Here is a 23,107-nt window from a genome sequence, read left to right on the forward strand (position 1 = left end):
TAAATAAATCATTTGGTAAAAAAAATACCAAAAAAAAAAAAAAATCATTTGTGAAACAAAATGGAAATGAGGAAACGGTGCTTTGGTGTTAACTTATGATGTGGTGTTAAAAAAAAAATGTTAGGAAGCGTGGGCTCCACTGCTCCAGTGACCTACTGACCCAATGCCAATGCCAGTTGTTATCATTTTGGAAGAACGCTTAGAAAATAAATATTGTTATTTCGGGAATAAGATTTTGTTTATAAATTTAAATAAATATACAATATAAAAATATTATGTGTTTAAGTGATATTAATTAAACATATATTGTGTTTAAATGATATTATTATGTAACAAAAACTATAAAGTCACCAAAAATATGATATTAGTATCCGTTATATTTAAATGTATTTATATGAAATTAGTGAAACTTATTTTGAGAAAAATAAAGACAAATTACTTTTAAGTATACACTAAATTTTGATTGGAGTATACTTAAAAATGAGGTAGTTATTTTAAATTTTTTGTTGAATTGTTATGTCTGCATGTCGAATATATTTTGGATATGACACTTATTGATATTGGTTCAATATACATGTCTTATGTGTCCAATTATATCTTAATTAAAAATAAAAAAAATTTTGGACACACTTAAATAACATCACATGTTAGCGTATCAAGCTTTATTCTTAATATGTATTCTTAAAAACGGTTAAAAGATTAATTTATATTTTAATATCAATAAAATATCAAAATATCATTACAATTTATCTAAAAAACACTTTATATTTTATATATCAGGTCTGCTATACATACACGTTGTTTTCCCTTACAAGTTCATATAAGTTGGTCCAAGTCCAACAAAAGCAACCCTCGTATTAACATGCATGTAAACACGTATTTACTCAACCATTTCAATAGCGCACTCACATTATGAAAGATGCTTCTTTTTCTTCCTCGATCAAAACTCCAACCCTAAAGATTCAAACGAAACTCGAAATCTCTCAAAAAATTGTCAAAATAGTCACGAAAACTAAAGAAAATCTACAAGAGAAGGTCAACATCTCCATAAAAAAATACAGAAACAAAAGATGAAAGATTATTCAAGGTACTGTTTTCACTAATTGTGTTGTTTTTTCACTTTTCTGTTTCTCATTTCGATCGTGAAATACTAGATAGTCATATTTCTGTTTATTTAATAGATTCATTATGTATTTTTTCTTTAAAGTGCATATTAATGTTCTCATCATACTGTTCAATCAGTGATAACTGTTTTATGTACTGTTTCACGTATAGTTTAACGTATATTTTTATGTGTTTGAGAGATTTGAATGTGTTTTTGTGCATGTTTGCATATTTCGAACTGCGTTTGTTTGTAAGAATTGAGTTTGTATAAATAGAAACTTTCGCTGTATTTCAAGTGAATTTGCGTGTAGCTGGTGCTGTTGTTCTTGAATATTGTTATTGTGCTTCTGGTGTCATTTTATGCATATTTGATTGAGTTGATGAATATAATTTTAAACTCATATTTTCTCATCTAATCAAAAAAATAATAGAGGTGTATATGACTTGTATTTTAAGTGAATTCGAGTGTAATTAGTGATGTTGTCCTATCTTTGCTATAACTAGAAACAGAATATTGCTCTTGTGCTTCTTGTGTCATTTTATGCATGTTTGATTGAGCTAAATGTCATTTTGAATTCATATTATCTCATGTAATCAAAAAAATAATAGATGTGTATATGGATTGTATTTCGGTGTATTTCAGTGAATTCGAGTATAATTGGTGATGTTGTCCTATCCTTGCTGTAACTAGAAACAGAATATTGTTATTGTGCTTCTGGTGTTATTTTATGCATGTTTGATTGAGTTGAATATCATTTTGAACTCATTATTTCATGTAATAAAAAAATAATAGAAGAGTATATGGCTTGTATTTCGGTGTATTTCAAATAAATTTGAGTGTTATTGGTGCTGTTGTTATTTATTAACCTTATTTTTTATTTCTTACAGAAAAAATGGCAAGCATGAACCCTGCTGCACCAAAATATAATGTAAGCACATATATTTTTAGACCAACTCAATTTTTCTTGTATAAATATAGTTTATTTAAATGATTCTCGTTTCTTTGTAGAAAACTCATGATTTGAGATGCTCGACAAGACTTTTTCATGATAAATTTCAAAACATGAGCAATGAAAAGAAAGCCATCGTCTAGGAAATTTGATGGTTTGATACACATCCCTCCTATAAATGTGCCGTATAAGCTTTTGAAGGAGTTGTCATATTCTTTTGATTTGATAAGAAATACATTGAACACATGATACGGTGTGTTGAGCATCAACTAGAAAAATATAGGAGCTACCTTGCCTTGAATGCATCTGATAACCGATTACATAAACTGTTATACTTGCATTCTTTGTAATCTATTCTTTTGAACTCATATTATCTCATGTAATCAAAAAAATAATAGAGGTGCATATGCCTGGTATTTCGGTGTATTTCAAGTAAATTCGAATGTAATTGGTGATATTTAGCTATTGAAGAGGATAAGGAAGTTTATAGAAGCTTTCATGGCAAAACATTGAAGCAATTCACAGACTCCATGATGGAGATCAGTGTTGACGGTGACAAAGATCGGCTTAAGTTCAAGAGGACATTCATCCTCTACATTCAAATGTCGCTTTTGTTTCCGACAATCATAAACAAGGTTTATCCCATCCACATACCACCGATTTTTCGTGTGGACACCATACGTGAGTGAAATTGGGGTGGCTATATCTTCAACTTCCTCATCAAGGGCATAAGTAAGCACATATTGAAAAAGAAAAAATCTATTGATGGTTGCCTCTATGCTCTCATGATTGTATACTTTCACGATTCTACACAAAAATAAGCCGGTGAATACAATTCCCATATCACCGTGGTTGTAGCACTGGACTAAGGAGTTGCTGCTTGAGAGAATAGAAGCTAAAATTAAGGGTCATATCGTAACTCAATAGAATTCTTTCTTTAATTTTGGTGTATTTATTTTATATATATGATGTAAACTAATATTTTACCTGTTTTAGGGCATCGTCAAGAAGGCACAGCTGAAAGAGAAATTGACAAGAATGAAAGAGGAAGAAAAGAAGGAGAAAAAGAAGAAGACACAAAAGAAGAAGGACATTTCTTCAGAAAGTGATAGTGGTACTGACTCTGAGTCTAATTCTGCACGAGACTCAGAGGCGCCACCAAAAACAAGAAAACAACCAACAAGAAAAAAAAGTAAGTATTATTTTTCTGTGCATTTTGTCATTTTTATTGAGTTTATTGCCTCATGATTGTTTGCTGTCCAGGATGGTATCCAAAAAGAGGAAGGACATTATTGGTATAGTCTGTTGCTCTTTTCATGTGCCTATTTTGCTTCGGGGGATTGGTTCATAGGTACAACCTTTGTAACTTTATCATATACTCATGTATTGGCAAGTTCCTATTTGGAAGGTTGTAACTTCTTAACCGCTGCAGTCTTTACTCCTGCTAATAGTTTAGTACACTCTTTGTTGTTACTATGGGATCCTGAAGCATAAGAAGATTTTACCCATTGGTGTCAATTAGGTGGTCTGTGGACTTTTTGTTGCTCTCCACGGCGCTTTCACATTAATAGGTTTCATGTTATGTCAATTTAAACTTGCTCGATCTGTTCAAATTGCACCCTTATAATGCAATTGCTTTCTCTGGTCCAATTGTTGTTTTTGTTTTCGTATTTCTGATTTATCCACTGGGTCAGTCTAGTTGGTTCTTTGCACCCAGTTTTAGTGTAGCAACTATATTTCGATTCATCCTATTTTTCAAGGGTTTCATAATTGGACATTAAATCCATTTCATATGATGGGAGTTGTTGGTGTATTAGGCGATGCACTACTATGCGCTATTCATGGTGTTCGAAACAAAATGCTTTCGAATTAGATCACAAATTATAAATGTTTGAAAAAGTTCTATTGCTAATTCACGACGTAATCCACATCGATGTAATGAAAGTAATGGTCCTACTACAATAACAGAACGCCCTGAATAATCAACCCTTTTTTCAAGCAGGATTTCGCGAAATCTTTCCTCTTCACCTTCAATTATATCTGAAATCGCTTTTAATATAGGATCATTCAATAAAAACAAATTCGTTCGACCAAAGAACTGAATCTTTGCAATGAAATATTGAAATTTGAGTGACCTAAATAGAATTTTATTTATTGTTGAATTGAATATGAATGAAATACAAATATGTTCTAGTTTATGTAATATTCATTTTAACCACATGCCGTAAACGAAAATATCCTACAAAGTTCAAAGTTAAAGTTCTTAATATTTACATTTATAACATTAATAGACTCTAATCAAATAATATTCAAATTAGATCTATATTATAATGTAAAAAAATATTTATGTTATATATTGAATGAACAAAATAAAATACAACAAAAATAATACCAAAAAGTTATTGAAAAAAAATTGAAAATAATTGCACAGTTCACACTCTTTAGCGCTATGTTATACTTAACTCAATGGTTAGAGTGTTGCTTTCATATGACGGTAGTCATTGGGTCAATAAGTAAGTTTGATAATAAATGAAAACTATGAATTTTTTGTTCCATTTCCGAATTGAAGTGCGAACTATCTAGGTCGAATAGTGCTTATTTTTGAAAAAGAGAATAAACTACGAAAAATCATTTCCATTGTTGTTAAATATTAAAATAAAACAAAAACTTAAAAAATGAGATCATAATTATTATCGAAATGTTTGTATCTTTTGTTAAGTTCTTTTAATATATACAAATTTTTTTTGTTCATTTGAATATATAAATATAAATATATATTCAAGTGAATAAATAATTTAATTTTTAATAATTTTTATAAAAAAAACAAAGGAAAAAAATAATTAGAATACAATTCTTTTGTTTCTTTAATATTTTTTAATTACTAAAAAAATTTCATCTTTCAAATTTTATCTTTCAATCTCGATGATTTACAATAAATAGGTTATTATGAAAATATATTAGGCTATAGTAATAGTCAATCCAAAAATTCCATTATATTCCTTCTAAAAAAATTATTCTTTTTCGTCTCGTATTTTGTAAAGATATATAGTATGTGGATACAGCAGAAAATTTGCTTTTTTTCTGTTATTCAAACTAAAAGTGAAACTAAAAAAAGAGAACTCAAAAAAATTAAAAAGAAATAGCAGTATGACCTCTAGCAATGCTGATGACTGCTCACGTAATTGGAAATAGAATGCATAATAATCTCTTCTATTAAATTATTTAATAAGACATAAATTGAAATAAATTCCATCTTTGAATTTCAAATTCAAATCTGAATTCCCTAGCCTAGGTTGCACAAAAAAATTATTGAATTGAAATTCAAAGTCCAGAATGAGTTTTAGAGGATTTAAAAAGGTCCGTTGAGCGCCTATATCTTATATTATAATAGATTTGATCACTTGTCCCGGGTTAATGTAAGAACCGCAATTAATCAAACCGGTTAATTAAGTGGTTATATTGCCCAAATTTGATTCTGAAAAATTAGAGTGAGAATTTGAGGTTTTAAACATCATTTTTGGACTCAGTAGGTTTTTTCGAGTCAGAAAATGTATTTTCTGCAAAAAAAAAACTGTGAAAAATCATGAACTGGCAATTGAACCGGTTGAACCAGTTCAAGTCTGCCTGGTACTGTGTGAGAAAAAGTAGAGACAATCAAAAACCTTAGAAAAACAGTATAAATGAAAAATCGGGCGTTAATTTTAAAGGTCTGGCCCAATGTTGGGGCAAACGGGCTAAAAACGCTAATGAGTTGAACCGGGCTCAAGTTGGACCAAAGTCCAACATATATAAAGGTTCATTTAATGAATCCTAGCCTCATAAACACACACACTTCGGATCTGAAAGAGGGAGAGAAGAAGAGGTTGAACCCTAATCACCTCAATCTTTCCAAGCTCATATCTTGAGTTCTAGAGTTCTGATTTGCGTGCCGTCAACGGCTACGCGTTTCTTGTGAAGAGCTCTACAAAACTCATCCAAGAAACTCTACAGGTAAGCTCGAAATCTTTCCAGTTCTTCTCTCCAAAATTTTGGGTACCTAGGGTTTATGGCTAAATGAGTTTTTGTGATTCTTGATGATTAGATCCATTTTAATCCTTGCTTGGCTTTGGGTTTGGCTATCCAAATCTGTTGGGAGAGGTAAGAGGCTTTGAACTCTTGTGAAATTTTGATTTATGTTGAGCCCTAGGTTGATTTTGGAGCTTGTTGGAGCTATATTGGTGGTTGGATTTTAGTTGAAAGCTTATTTGGTTCATATTGGGAATCGGCCAAGGTATGGTTTTGGTTTTCTCTATGTAGTATATAATATTCATGGACACTTAGGCTAGTGACCCATAGGATAGGATTGGATTTGAATGGTTGTTGAATTGTTGGGTGCATGTGATTGTATGATGATGTTTGATGAAATGATGATTAATAGTGATATGGTGAGAATAAATGAATTGTGAAGTTGAGGAGTGAATTATATTGATAAATGTGATATTGGTGTTGATTGATTGGTAATGTAGTTGGAAATTGTTAATGAAGTTTGATATATGAGATATATTGATATAGGTGTTATGGATGAGAAAAAGTAAAGAGAAATGTGGTAATTTTGATGTGGTATGGCATAGAGGGTTGATTTTGATGAAAGATGGAGTTTGGGAAAGGTTTGGGTTGGTTTTGGATATGCTTTGCAAAGCAAATGTGAAAGTTGTGATTTTGGGTAAAAGTGAAATTTTGGAAAAATTGGTCTGATCATAACTTTTGCCTCGGTATTCAAAATTGGCTAAAATTTAATTAGAATTAAAGATATTTGAAAACCCTTTAAATTGATATAAAGTTTGAAAAATTTGGAATTTTGTGGAGAAAGTTATGATCATTCAAAGTTGGTGTTGAAAATTTGAAAATTTTGCAAAGTTACAGAATTCTGAGTTTTCTGGTTTGTGCGTACGCACAGCATTGTGCGCATGCATACTCTGCGAAAATTGAGACTTGTGCGCACGCACAGACTTGTGCGTCTGCACACGCAGAGGTAGGCAATCTGCCTGCAGCGCTGGCAGATCTTGTGCGCGCGCATTCCAAAGGAAAAATTGCAACCTGTGCGTACGCACAGACCTGTGCGCACGCACACGTTGGGGAGGCCAATATGTTGGGGGCGCTCGCACAGGTTGTGCGAGTGGACAGACCCTTTTATGTTTTGACATCTGTGCGTATGCACACGTTTAAAAATTTCCTGGGCGTGCGCACGCACACGTTCTGTTTCTCAAATTTTGCTTTGTTTTCAACTATTTCATCTTCCCGACAAGGTTATATGCTTCTATAACACCTTTTTAAGACTTTTGGGCAAATTTTTTGGTGTTCAAACATGGAAAATGGTTTAAGGGTTTAGATGCTATTATTTGGGAAATAGTTAGCAAACGGGGTACTAGGTTTCTGTTGTACTGGAGAAGGTTTGATGATGTGTAATGAATGGTTGATGGATGAGATGTGAAACTAAGGAACTGAAATGTGCATGAACAGTGGTTGAGAGGAGTCGAGGACTCTGACTGAAGTGATGGATCCATCTTATACAAAAAACGTTTTTGAAAATCATTGTATCACTTTTCACTAATATTATGAGATGTTGTGCGCCCGGCAGGGGCCGAGGTTGGATCCCGCCTGTCGAGGTAGCGGCGGCGGCGTAAGGGCAGTGGTTCGTCCCTCTTGCGCTTAAATGTGAGGTCGATGGCAATAGATCCCGCTCGCATCCCTTCAGATCATCAGAGCGTACAGGCGCAAAATCCTGGATTGTTATCCGAGCACTATATCTCGGGGGTTCCCACACCATGAATCCGAAGGGCAATGTCTCCATGGAGATGTGTCGGGTTGGCAGTTGAACCAACAATGTGATATCACAGTCAGTAGGGTAGGCATTCATCATATGCATTTTCTACCTGTTTGTATACTTTACCGACTTGATATTGGATTCCCTATCTGTAGAACATGTCTAATTGCTAATTGTATTAATTGCTATATATGATCCTACTTGTGTTTTACTTGTATTTTATATACTTGTGCTTTGCTGGAGCTGAGGAGGTTCGGAAGGCGGTGGCGATGGGATCGCATGGCGGATCGGTTAGTGAAGGCTGTGGAACAACGGTGTTTGATTAGAGTAGAAATCCCCTAAGATAGATTACCCTTTTATGGTACTACAGCTTAAGTTGTGTTAAGGAATTACATATTATGCTATTTTGGTTTAGAATTGCTTAAGCTTGAATTCTTGTGATGGATATGGAGTCTAGGATTGCCTTTGGCGTCCCGGGGTCTTATATCCTACATCATTGGGAACGGTTACCATACTGAAAACCTCCGATTCTCATACCATTCTGTTGTGTTTTTCAGATGCAGGTCGCAACCACCTCAGTGAGTTGTCTGATTGGTGACAGGAGCGGAGGATCTGGACTATCTTTTGGAGTCTTTCAATTTATTATATATATATATATATATTTATGTCTCTCACTTTTGTATTTTACTTTGGCCTAAAGGCTTGGATTGAGAGAACAAAACTTGTATAAGCTGTTTTTACTGTCTGGTTTCATACACGGTCTGTATATGGCTAGCCGGCTTAAACTCCGTGAATAAGTAGTTTCGTTAGTACGTTTTACGCTTTTGAAATCCTGTTTTTGAACTATGTTCTTCATCGGGGTTCTAGCTATTACTACTTCCTTCTATATATTATATGTAAAAGCTTAGAACTGTCGTAACATTTAATTAACCTCTGGTTTACGATGCGAGGTAAGGCTTAGACTAATTTGGGTGTTACAGTTAACTTCCGGACAATAATTGTTCTAGTGAATAACTAAAGAAAAAAATTGAAACAGATAGATGGGAGATAGAATAGAAAGAAACTCAATATAAAAATCTCTCAAAAGTTCACTAATCTTTTTTATATTGGTAGGTCTCTTTGTATGTGTTGTCCAGAAAGAGGACTCCGGAAAAATAAATCTTGATCGAACCCATATTTGCCCAGTGGATACAATCTGCGCATGATAAAACTTCATACGGCTTCAACGAATAGTCAGGCGTCCAATGCGGGGGGAAGCATATGGTTGTCTGGTTGGTTAAATGCTATAAATGAGAGTAGTAATTCTCTGTTCTTAACAATAGGACCCGGAGATTTCTTAGTTCATCATGCTATTGCTCTAAGTTTACATACAACTACATTGATCTTAGTAAAAAATGCTTTGGTTGCACGTGGTTCCAAGTTAATGCCAGATAAAAAAGATTTTGGTTATAGTTTTCCTTGCAATGGTCTAGGACGAGGTGGTACTTGTGATATTTTGGCTTGGGACGCATTTTATTTGGCAGTTTTTTGGATGTTAAATATGATTGGTTGGGTTATTTTTTACTGGTATTGGAAACACATTACACTATGGCACGGTAATATCTTACAGTTTAATGAATCTTCTACCTATTTGATGGGATGGTTAAGAGATTATCTATGGTTAAACTCTTCATAACTTATCAATGGAGATAACCCCTTTGGTATGAATAGTTTATCCGTCTGGACATGGATGTTCTTATTTGGACGTCTTGTTTGGGCTACTGGATTTATGTTCTTAATTTTCTAGAGCGGATATTGGCAAGAATTGATTAAAACTTTAGCATGAGCTTATGAGCTGATGATTTATATTTATATATTAATATTAAATTCTTATAAATAAATAAAACGGTTTTATTATATTTTATTATTTTTTATTTAGAATAGTTTGAATTGTATAATCATCAATTACTGACATTTGTAATCGGCCTAAAGCAATTTTATTAAAATTCAATTCATGACAATCATAAATTAAAAGTTTATATTCAAATTATCATTAGAATGCTATGTTTTCTGTTTATATCAAAATTTTATTTATTAACAGAATGTTTCTAATTTATTGTTAAAAGTAAAGAATTGGAGCAAATAATAAAAGAAAGATTGAAGAAAATAGTACACAGTCCTAAAAAAAGTATGCATTGTTTTTGGGGGTATTTTATCAATTTTGTTGTGTTTGTTTATCTGATGATTCTTTGCTTTCCAGGATGCAATCCAAAAAAAGAAAGCGCATTATTGAGGATTCATCTTCTGAAAAAGAAACTAAATCTGATGACGAGTAAGATACATTGTAATGCTATCTTTTCTTTTTCATCAAAATTTTATTTGTTAACAAAATCTTTTGCATGTACTGTCAGAACTGAACAAATACAAAAATTTTTAAGAGAAGCAAAAAAGAAGAAAACAAATGACAAGCCTGTACAAAAGTATGTTTACTTTTCAGTGTATTTTGACAATTTTACTGTGTTTTTGTTGCCTGACAATTGTTTGTTTTCTCAAGATGCAGGAAAAAAAAGCAAAGATATACCAAAAGGTGGGTTTCACTCCACAGAAGCTCACTATGATTCTTCACAAAGGTAAGATCCTTTATTTGATAAATCCTGATGTAATTAATTACTCTAGTTTTACTAAATAATATTTACTTTGTCCTTAGAATGTCGGATGTGAACTTGGCAAGTGAAAATGATCATGTATTTCAAACACAAATAAATCAGAACAGTGTAAATAAGCCAGTGATAATATATAATTTCTGTTTCTATTTCTATTTCCTTAATTCTTATGTTACTATGTTACCATGATCTACTTCTGATTTCATATATATATATATATATATTCAATACTGGAGGTGTATTGCTGAGATGATTTTTGTGTATTTCAGGTTCGGAGAACAAGAAGAATTGTTAAATGAACCAGCTCAAAAAAAATGATTATTCTTTAAAAGGATACCCATTTACAATCAGAACCACTCGACATGTGAGTTTTCTAACTTACTTTTAATCTTCTATTCTTCTATTTTAAAAAAGTATATTAACTTTTTATTTTTGTCTTCATTAGATTTTCACTTCAAATATGTGCACCTCTATTAGAAACAACTGCTACAAAGTCTCCCAGCGAGAAAAATACAGAAGAAACTATTAATGCGTAAGGAATAATACTTTTGATGTATTTGATTTGTCTTTGAGTGTATTTGTGCATGACTTAATGGGTTGCGTTTCTTTTATATAGAGGTGTATTTGGTTCTTATTTCGGTGTACTTCTTGTGAATTGAGGTGCAATTAATTTTTTTTAATTTAATTCTTTTTCTGTAATCCTGTAGCACTCCATAACCCCATAAACCTGCTGAAAACACACCAACATAGCCATTAGCTCCTTCTAAAGTGTAAGTTCTACACAATATAACTCTCTTTCAATATTTTCTATTTATTCTTATATTATTTTATATGTCACCATGCAGTCATCTACCCCCTCAAGCCACTGCTGCACTAATGATGGATGCCAGGCAACATCATTTGTAAAGCATAACTTTTCTACACCATCGTTCAGCCTTGTCTTTTCTAAATCGATTCAGGAAGATACACTTACTCATCATGAGGGTCAACCGGAAGTTGAAAAGGGAAAAACTAAAGAGGGTCCGATATTGATTGAAGAATTAGAAAAGCTGATGGAACGGGTTGTAAATATTGGGGTTGCAGCAGCATTAAATTTTGCTGAAAATAAAAGTTCCCCACGCCAAAAAGTGTAGCCTGTGAGCTTTGATGACAAGTTCAAAACTCCTGCGAGGCAGAGCAAAATAACGGGCGACCTTAAGAAAAAATGTTATCTCTAGGCCACAACTCTCAAGATCTATGACGATACAAGCAGTAATGAGTGGGACACAATATTCATCCTCAACCATCACTATCCGCTGGAAATAACAAGAGGGCACTATGCATCTTTAAAAGGCAATACATATGTTGAAAATCTAGTAATCTTAGAATAACATTAATGATTTTATTATGAGTGATTGTGCCATATATGTAATAACTTTGGATTTTTTGTTTTCTAGGTTATCTCTGCAATGTGTCTTCTTCTGAAGAAAAAAAAGAATTACAAGTTTTGAAGAACAAATATACTGTCTCCTCCCTGATATTGTGGTAAGGTGTAGTAAATTTAAATTTCGGTATATTTTTATAATATATTGTGTGTTATAACTGTGTTTTCAGTATTATACAAATTCTGCAGAATTTGCCTTTGGAAAATCATGAAGGCAAGTTCAAATAGCCAAAAACTAACAAGCCCTTCGATATTCAAGACTATAAGGACTTCATCTCATATCTGGATAAGAAAAAGTTGGCATCACATCTATTTGTAAGTTTTTGTTTATAAAACTTCTTAAATAATTCTTTCATTAGGTGCTAATTAAACTAAAAAATTATTCTCTCTAGCCAAACTTCAGATATTTGTCCCAATTTGATACGCAAAATATTAGTGGATATGGATGACGGACATTAAAAACAAGAAATTTCATGTCCTTGACCCATTTCACAAAAAGTCTCATTCGAAAAAGAGAATGACACTTAATAAATTTATTGTAAGTTGCTTCTGTTTTTCCTATAAATTTCTTGGTTTTTGTCTGTTGTTAGCAATATAAAAATTCGGAGTAATTCTATTTGAAATAGGGTGTACTATTGGTTCATTTCGGTATAATTCAGTCTTAAATGTAGTCTTTCTTATTGTTAGTCAAAAAATAAAAGGTCGAAGGAAAAGGTTATTCGAATTGTTGACTAAGCTTACAGAAGAGAAGTTGGTGTCGAATGAAACATATTTAGGGATGTTAAGTGATAACTCAATTAACTTAGCAAGTCAAGGAGTTATTCGAGCAAGAGGATCGGAGACTTTGAAATCGAAGGTTATTCTACAGCCGTTACATGATCAGGCAGAAGAGCGGGAACAATTACTTACGTTTTCACACACATGGAATTTTCATTTCAAACTGATCAATTAAGAAAATGGCTATAAATACTAGAAGGCTCGAAGTCACAAGGGTTGAAACTTTATTTCAGAAATTGCTCACGCACACCCACATCCCAAAGACTTTCTGAGTTTGCTTCGAGTTAATTTTTTGTAGGGTTCCTTCCACTTGTTTTTACTTTCCATTTATATTTTCTACAAATTTTATTTTTCTTGCAAATTTATCTTTCGAACACCATTTAATTTCCTTGCCAAATTTATATTTCAGCATCTTTAATTTTCATGTCAAAAGTCCTTCGAGTCAATTGAAGACAATTTACTGCTTTATTTAAATTCAATGCAAATTATTTCGATTTCAGTCAAAATTTTCTTTCAAAATCTTTATCTTTCATTCTTTCAGTATTTTCCTTTAATTTCTGTCTAATTTGAGGAACTTTGATGCACTTCTAGAAAACTGGTACTTGCAAAAAAGAGGAGTAGGTTTCGCTCCCAAACCATTAGAATCGAACCACCATTGATTTGCTAAAAATCGACAAGATGCTTATATTTTGCTTTGTTTTATTTTTTTAGGATACATGATTTCAAGAATGAGAGTATTTGCCAGAGGATAACTTCTGACGAACAAGGATGATGAAACTGAAGCACCATATGTTAATATCGACGGGCAACATACCAGGTATAAATCTTTCTGTCTGAGAAATTTTATGTTTTCTCTTTCTGTCCTATTTTATTTTGTTAATTTATTTTTGTTTTTAGCTTCGATTATGCCATTTATGTGATGAAGTGGCTTGAGATAATTGAACCGCAAAACATAAAAAGGGCAAATATGAATGGAAGAATTGGACACAGGTAACTATCTTTAAAAATAGATAATTCTATATTACTAAATTAATGAAATTTAATAAAAAAATTGTTTAAAATGTAGGCAAAAGTGAATCATTTTAAAGTTGAATATGCTTCATTGATTCTATTTGATGAAATTAATCGACTCAAAAATAAAGCCATCCAAGAAAGTGAAGCCATCGAATTGTCAAATCCATCTACAGCATTATTGAGTCCTTATTGTTAATTGCATTCAGAAGATATCGGCCAGTGAATAGTTTGAATGTCGTAGACTATTAAAAATTATGTACTAAATTGTCTAGTTGAACACATACTTTCTATAAATTGTATAGTTTATGAATATTTAATCCAAACCTTTTATAAATTTTCTTTGCAAAAATAAACTTCTATGAAGCTGTCTGTCTTGTATTCAAATGCTATTAATCTGAATGAATACAAGTTCAACAAAATCCAGGGAAACAAGATTAAATTGATTAATACGCTGAATTCCTTTAATAATACACCGAAAACTAGCCGAAATACACCGGAAATTCATGCATACATATTTTTCTGTAAAATTTAACTAGGAGGTATGAAAATTCAACAATTTAAATTGTTACCCTCCTTAAGTATTGAATTGTCTATCTATTGGATATTTAAAACAAACAAATCCCTTCAGATAGTTCAAAACACTAATTTCCAAACAAATAGCAATGTGTCAAAATATAATAAAAAACAAGAAAATATAAAAAAGAAGAGCATGCAGAATACACTAAAAAATATACACCAATTTTGTGATTTATCTTGTACTTATTTTGGGGAATTTTATCACCTTTTCTCACATTTATTCAATGAAATAGCATGGCTTTGTAATTCTCCCTTAATTTATGCTTAAGTGTAAAAACATGCTTTTTAGGCCCTTAATTGGTAATTTTAATTCACCTTTGATTCCACTAGATGCCTTGATATGTTTGTTAGTGAATTCAGTTTGAAAAGACTATGAATGGATCAAAGGAGTGAAGAGAAAAGCATGCAAAGTGGAGAACTCATGGAAAAATAAGGATTTGGAGTGCATACATCGACGCGCACGCGTGACAGAGCGCACACGTGGAGATGAAGTCGCATGGCGACGCGTACGCGTGGGAAGTAAAATGCCAAGCGACGCGTACGTGTGACTCATGCGTACGCATCACAGCTCGCATGTGACCTCATTAAAGTGAAAACGTTGGGGCGATTTCTGAGTTGCCCAGGCCCAAATCCAACCAACCCATTTCTGAGGCTATTTCATGCAGAATTCATGCTTGGGCAAAGGGGGAGCACTTAGTTGTAGGATAACATCATGTAGGTTAGTTTTCTAGAGAGAGAAGCTCCCTCTTCTCTCTAGAATTAGGGTTCTTAGGTTACTTTGCATCATAGATCTAGGGTTCAATTGTTGTTTTCATCTTATTTCCTTTATAATTTCTTGCTTCTACTCCTTCATTCTCTTAGTTTGTAGTGTTAATTTTCCTTTTATGCCTCCTTTTATATTTATGAATGCTTATGTTGGATTTGGATCTCTTTTAATGCAATTGATGTTCCATGTTCCTTCTATTGTTTAATTGAGTTGTTGATTTTACTTTTCTTGCATTGGGTAGTTGTAGATTTTACTATTTCTTGTCATTTACCAAGTTTTCCTTTTATACCTTCCAAGTGTTTGACAAAATGTTTGGTTGGATGTTAGAGTAAATCTTTGAACATTCTTGACTTGGAAAGAGTAATTGGGTAATCTTGAGTCATTAAGACCCAACTCATGTTGGTGATCTAGAGTTGTTAGTTAATATTATTTCTATTGACTCTAATCTCTTGCTAATTTAATTAGTGAGTTGATTAGGACTTTTGGATTGAAATTAGCTAGTCTTATTTGACTTTTTCTCGGGTGAAGATAACATTGTACTTTCTTCCATTGTTAGAGATGACGAAATAAGATAAATTCTTGTTAATCATTGTTATGATTAGTGACTAGGGTAGAAAGCCTATATTCTCAATCCTTGCTATGAATGTCTCTCTTTATTACTTGCTTTCTTTAGTTACTTGATTTACCTTTCTTGTCATTTAATTTCTTGCCCTTTTATAAACCAAACCCCTTGTTCCTCATAGCCAATGATTGATCACTTCATTGCAATTCCTTGTGAGACGACCTGAGGTTTAAATACTTCGGTTAATTTTCATTCGAGTTTGTACTTGTGACAAAACCAAATTAAAACTTTGATTGAGCATTGCTTGTTGGTTGGGAACTATACTTGCAACGAAGTTATTTCCTCTAACCGAGAAGAAATTCTTAACTGACGGTTTTACTCTTTCAGCGCTACATCGAAAAACTATCCTATGCAACTGAACCTTTGAACTGATAATTTATAACATGATCATGATATTGGCTGAAATTTAAATGCACCACTGAAATACTATAAAAAAGGTTCAATTGCAAAAAATAAATCACAAATTAGCAAAACTATTAATAAAAATAAACTCAATTCTTCCCTGTTTAAAGAACATCACTTTTATCTCGCTTAGAGCTTTCGTTTTCTTTTTCTTTTAAGCATTTGCAATCTGTTTTCTGTCTTTGATCCTAGTCTATTTTTGGGACGTCTTCTTGTTCTCACGCGTGAAGGGCTTTGAAGCTCGTTAATATCTTCCAAGGAAGCATCTTCGTGAGATAACGAATATTTTTCCTTGCTTTTTGCCTTTGTATTCTTGCATCTCAACCATAGCATTATCGTAAGCGTGGTGCAGAATCACAGTCAACTCCTCAGATTCTGATGCAAATTCACAGATATTTTTGTAACCAAAACTCCAAATCGTCAAATCTCTTGCTTCTTGGCTCCAATAGAGGCTCGTCGTGACTACTCTTGATATGTGTGTGCCTCTTCTTTACGTTCTTACTCAATCATTCCAATATATATCTCGGTGACACTTTATTTACTCGCTCAAAGCTTAACGCGCTCAGAGAATGATAACAAAATATCCCTCTTGACTCGAATAATAAGTACTGACATTTAACTTTAGCTGATACCCTGTTGTATGTAACCGCAAACTTGTTGAATGTTGAGTTAGAAACCTATTTTATAACTTCATATACCATATAGCCTAGAGCGGAGTGCGTTGATCTTGTGATGCAATTCACTTTTTCTCTGAATTATACTTGGACTTTTCTAAAATTCTTGTGAGTACAGCTTCTATTGAGGATTTTGTTGCATATGTATGGCGGTATGAAAATCTGCAGCATCCGATTCTCTCTCTCTCTCTCTCTCTCTCTCTCTCTCTCTCTCTACTTCCTAGACAATTATCGTACTATTTGACAAATTAGATAAAAGAGCTGTTGTGCGTAATGAACTTGTTAAAAAAGTCATGCATGCTTTCGCTCCTTTGCGTGCTTCTCATCCCGGCCCAGAAGTGGTGATCGAGATAAACTGGAATCCATAAATGACGATCTTTGAAAACTTTGAAAAAACACCTAAATCAGAACTAAAATACACCGAAAAACATGCAATTTGATACCTTTACTGCAAAAGCAAAACACATACTGAAATTAACAACATCACTTAATCCTAATAAAAAACAACATTACCTAAAAGCCAGTTGTTGTCCCCAAGACTATACTTCATCATAAAATAATTCTGATTCATATCAAATGATTCTTTTGTAAGAGAGTTCCAAACAACATGACTCACTTGTGTTCGATTTCTTCATGTCACTTGTAACTTTTTAATTTACTTGGAATCTTCTTCATGATGTGCCAAATACACCACCTGTAAATTGTTGTGGGCATACAAGCCTTAATAGCCTTTTGCATCGATACACATTGATCGGTAAGAATGCCTTTTAGAGCATTTTCTCCCATGCAACGAAGCCAACATTCAAATAACCATTTGAATGATTGAGTATTCCCGTTCTTCATCAAAACACATCCCAGAAGTATTGACTGACCATGGTGATTCACACCAACAAAAGAATAAAAACTAGATTATACCTGAATACAACAAAAACAAAATAATTAATACACAGAAATAACATCTCTGTACACCGAAAATGGTTCCAAATACAGATAAATCAGAATAGCATATTGCCTATTTGTATTGTAAGTGGTATCGAATGAAATAACATCTCTAAAATACTCAAAGACAGCCATGCTTCTTGCGTTGGTCCAAAAAGCAATCTTAATCGACTGATCAACCTTAAGTTCAAGCTTGAAAAAGAAATTTTGATTCTTCTCTTTCATTCTAAATAAATATTTTCCAAATTCTTTTGCATCTTCTAGTTCTAAAATATTCCACACTTCTCTTGTGATGTAATTTCTCACATCTTTTTCAATAAAACTTAACTCATGATAACCTTCTGCTGCTGCAACAAATGATTGGTATATTTTGTTTGGTATGATTCTGGCTTTCTCGTTATTTTCTATTGTACGTCGGACATACATACTTAATTTCCTGTGTTGTTTAAGCATCTTTGCCTGATTTGCACAGCAGGAGTATAAATGATATAACACAACCTTTGAAATGATCTAAACACCAACGTCATTCAATATGTATATATAAAGTCTTGTAGGATAATTTAATTCAGCTGAGGGATTTGTCTTTTCAGTTGGAGATATGTTCGATTTCCAAATTCCCTCTTTACTACATGTAATCAATTGGTTCCTAATTTCATTTCTCTTCTTATTTGTGCCCCAAATTCTTATAGAAAAACTTGCAACTTTTGAATAATCTTTATAAAATTTTGCAGCATCTTCAAGTGTGTTAAAAGCCATCCCAACCTTTGGAACAAGCTGCTCATCAACATTGCACAAAAACTACAAAATACGCCAAAAATAGCCCACAATAAACCATATTAAAAGCTAGCATACATCGAAGCTCATCATCAAAAATAATAAAAATCAGATTCAAAACTCATCATCAAACAGAAACTAAATGGTTCAACTATAAAATCATAAGCTACTAACAAACTACATTATCTAGATTCAAATCACACATCACTACTTGATTCGATTCTAAACAAGAATACAATTCACCCTCGTTTATTTGAAAAGTCTGAACTTGTAAATAGTTTTAACATACACTGAAAAGTTTCTACAATAAACTAAAATAGTTTTGATATATACCGAAATGAGAAATGTAACAGATTCATTAGAACTCCTATATTTCATTCAACTCAAACCATCAACAATGAACAACAATTTTCACAAACAAAAACAACATTATTCACCTACAAAATTATAAACTACTAACGAAAATATTAACTAGAATCGATCCACACCTCAGCCATTTCATTGGATTCAAAATAATAATCCATTTTGCTCTGGTAGAATTTACAATCTGAACTTGAATAATTCATTATCTTCAACAACGAGAAATTACGATTTCAAAACTGATTTTAAAACTTGATTTCAAAAACGTGGAAAGCGAAAAAAATTGTAAAAAAGGAAGAAAGAAAACACAGAGAACGAAGGAAGAATAATGCAGAGATGGAAGATCGAAAACATTGACAAAATTCAAAAAAGGAAACAAAATCCTTTCGAAAAAGGCAATTATATATTCGTGCGTTGATTGAAAATTGGTTAGATCAGTGGTGCATGAGATGAATTAGGTTAAAGAGACTTGTATGAACTTGAATAAAAAAATGACTTATATAAATAAATTGAGAGAAAAAATTACGTAAATGTCCTAACGTGAAACTGATTACATGGTGTCTCGTTTACATATTATGTAAATCGAATCAATTGGATTCGAATTAACAAGAGCAGTACTAAATTGAAATAAATAGATTCGGTTTAGTAGAAAAATGCAACTGAACTCACACAATCCATGATAAATTGAAGCAAAAGGATTCGATTTATGGAATAAACTAGGCCGTAGTAAATCGATACAATATGTATTGATTTATTATAGATAGTGTTCCAAGAAAAAAAATCTATTTGATTTAAATTACTATAGTAAGAAAGTGTTCATTTTTTTTTGGATTTGCTATTTAGACGGTGCTCCAAATAAATCATATTTGTACAGATTATTTATATTTATTACTATTAATTTTAAAACATAAATGTCAATAAAAAATATCTCTATTTGAATTTAAATAAAATATCAAAAAAATCAAAACGAATAGGAATAGAAATTCAACTTTTGCATTTTAGTTCAAATTCTAGAAAATCTACATTTTTATAAACTTATGAAATTAAAATGGAATAATAAACGAATTCTAGATATTTATTAAAAATCATCCTTTTGTATTTATTAAAAGGAAAATCACACTCAGCCCATACAGACACTACCTGCAATTGCAGCAGCTGCTACAGATGAACATACTGAAATTCCTATTATTCAGTATGCTCATCTTTCATTGACACAACAATCACAGACCTCAACCAATGTTACTCAGGTTATCCTCTATTCAGTTTTAAATTGAGTATTAGTTACTTGTAGCTGTGTTTATTTGAGATAATGATGATAACTATTTGATGCAGACTAGAGATAGAGGAAGGCCTCCAAAACTCCATGTCACCAGGGCTAGGGCAAAGGAAAATGCCTCTCCAGGACCAGTTGCTGTTTCTGCTGAAACGATCAAGGGTAGCAGCTCCGCAACAGCCAAGAAACTTGCTAGCTTCATGACATTTGTTCCAACTCTGGGTTTCAAACCTCCCAGAAAAAAAGACATGGAATGACTTCAAGACTTGAAGACATGAAATATAGGGCAATTAGTATCTGTTATTTTGTCAGGGCCAAATTTTGCTATTTATAAACAATGTGATAGTTGTGGTATCTTCAATAGTCCTGTTTTTTGTATAGCCCTTTATGGTATATTGCTTTCAACTGTCAGCTACTACCTTTTGTGTTATTATCATGTTAAAACAATGTTGTTATTTGAATCTAAGACAATGGAAACTAGTACACCATTGGTGGTGTTATGCTATTCCTACTTCACTTAATTTTAAATCTGCTTATTCTGATTTGCTTACATCATGTTATGATCAACAACAATGTTACATGTAAATAACCTTTTTACTAGTAAAGAAACATGAATATACAAGGTTTTCACAACAACAGAAAACTATCAAGGTTTACAACATCATTCTTTTCACAGTAATTGCTTCACTTCCCACTAAAGAACATACACATAATCATAAAAATCACAATCACAACTATTAATCTAAAATACAGTTGCATCCTAAGTGCTTTTACTTCAGCTTCTAAGCTCATCATTCTCCATGATATGTTATGGTTAAAGAAAGCAGCATCACTCTCCATTTCTGCATCAGTTTTAACTTCTCCTAAGTGCTCTAATCCTTCATACTCGTTGTCCTCAGCCCACCTAAAGTAATTGCAGTGGTTGCCCTTCTGCACAACATCAAGGTACCAAAATGTCAAAATCCAACTCAAATAATTTGAAGTTTCAAGAAGACTACATTCATAACTCACCCGGTATCTTGGACAAGCATGGAACAATCTATCAGGATTTTCTCTTGTCCCAGACTTCTTGATCACTGTCTTCAGCCCACAAAAGCAAACTTGGTCAGAGTTCTTCCTCCGCCGCAACGAAGAGCTCGAACCATGGCTTCCGTGTGATTGCAACACTTGTCGACTGCGACCCCCACCTACGCTACCCATCGTGCAATTGGTCAAGAATTTTCGACCTCTGCAGAATCAATCTCAAACTGCACCAACAATGGCATTTAAGACGAAGAATGGATTAGGGTTTACAGACCTAGGACTAATTTGACATACATATGGAAACATATCTTGTCACCAGCACCTCTGCGCCAAGCTGGCATGCTGATATGCGACACTGACAGCCACATAAGCAACAGTTAACGGCGTCAATGATGGAATTCATAGAACGTTGACGGAAGGACTAACGTTACCAATTTTAAATTTTTCGGGGACAAATTTTATTATCTTTTTCTTCCAGGGACTGGTTTGGAGATCGAGCTATCTTTCGGGGACCAATTTGGCTATTTACTCATATTTTAAGTATTTCTCAAATTATATATTGTATAAATATAGTTGGTCATTTTATAATGTATAATTATCTGTTATTTTTTACTCTGAAAAAATTCAAGTTTTAATTCGTATGCTACCTTGAAAGGTTATACTTTATTTTAACTTTTTCAATATCAAAAGTCTCGGTAATGATTCTTTAGATGCTAATGAATCAAAGGATAATTTTTAATAAATTTTTAGAAATTGTTTATTGTTCTGTTTTAAATTCATAATTTATAAAAATGTAGATTTTTTAGAATTTGAAATAAAACACAAAAGTTGAATTTTTATTTTTATTCGTTTAATTTTTTTATATTTTATCTAAATTCAAGTGGAAAATATAATCTCAATATTCTGCACAAATAGTAAATCAAATCAAGCTGATTCGATTTATTATATATGTGCTGTGGAGTAGTAAATCGAATCAATTATATTCGATTTAGTACTATTATGACTAATTCGAATTCAATGAATTTGATTTATGTAGATATATGAAACACTATTAATTTGAATTTGTTTAATTCGATTTAGTACTAGAAGACCTAATTCAAATTTAATTAATTCAATTTATATAATATGAATAAAGGCATATATGTAATGTTATTTATTTTGAGACTTTTGTGTAATATTAGTATGTGTTTGATTTATGCATGCATTTTATCCAATTTATTGATTTTGTATTCCACAATATAATTTATTTAGAGCACTGTCTAAATAGTAATTTCAAAAAGAAATGAGCACTTTTTTACTATAATAATTTAAATTAAATAGATTTAATTTATTTAGAACACTGTCTATAATAAATTAAAACATATTATATCGATTTATTATTGTCTAGCTTATCCCATAAATCGAATCTTTTTACTTGGATTTACCATGGGTTACATGAGTTCAGACGCATTTTTCTACTAAATCGAATCTACTTATTTTGATTTTGTACCGCTCCTATTAATTCAAATTCAATTGGTTCAACTTACAAAAATATGCAAATGAGACAACTATATAATTAATTTTATTTTAGGACATCTTTATAATTTTTTCTCTCAATTCATTTATCTATAAAATTTATCCTAGATTATTAATATAAAATAATTTTATATAAATAATCAATTATGTATTGTTAATTAATAAAAAGAATATTTTTTTGTTAATTAATTAATTTTTATATTTACTATTTAAAAAACATTTAAAATATAAATTTAATTAAATAATTATATAATATTCTNTTTTGTATTATCAATAAATCAAAATTAAATTTTTTTATCATTTATTCTTTACCATTTATATAAATATATAGTACTCACTAAATTACTTAATATTTTTTCTCTTTATTCTTCTTAATACTATGTTTTCTAATAAAACTGTTAACCGATTATAATTAATAAAATTAACATAAAAATATACATAAATGAAGAATAATGGCAATACCCCATGTA

At 31.9% G+C, this 23,107-nt stretch overlaps 1 pseudogene; it reads left to right on the forward strand.

The window, feature by feature from the left end:
• Positions 1-2,587: 2,587 nt before the first annotated feature.
• LOC110275747 (photosystem II D2 protein-like) lies at positions 2,588-3,927 on the forward strand (annotated as a pseudogene).
• Positions 3,928-23,107: the final 19,180 nt, after the last annotated feature.

Source organism: Arachis duranensis, chromosome 9 (assembly GCF_000817695.3).
Source record: "Arachis duranensis cultivar V14167 chromosome 9, aradu.V14167.gnm2.J7QH, whole genome shotgun sequence".
NCBI classification, from domain to species: domain Eukaryota; kingdom Viridiplantae; phylum Streptophyta; class Magnoliopsida; order Fabales; family Fabaceae; genus Arachis; species Arachis duranensis.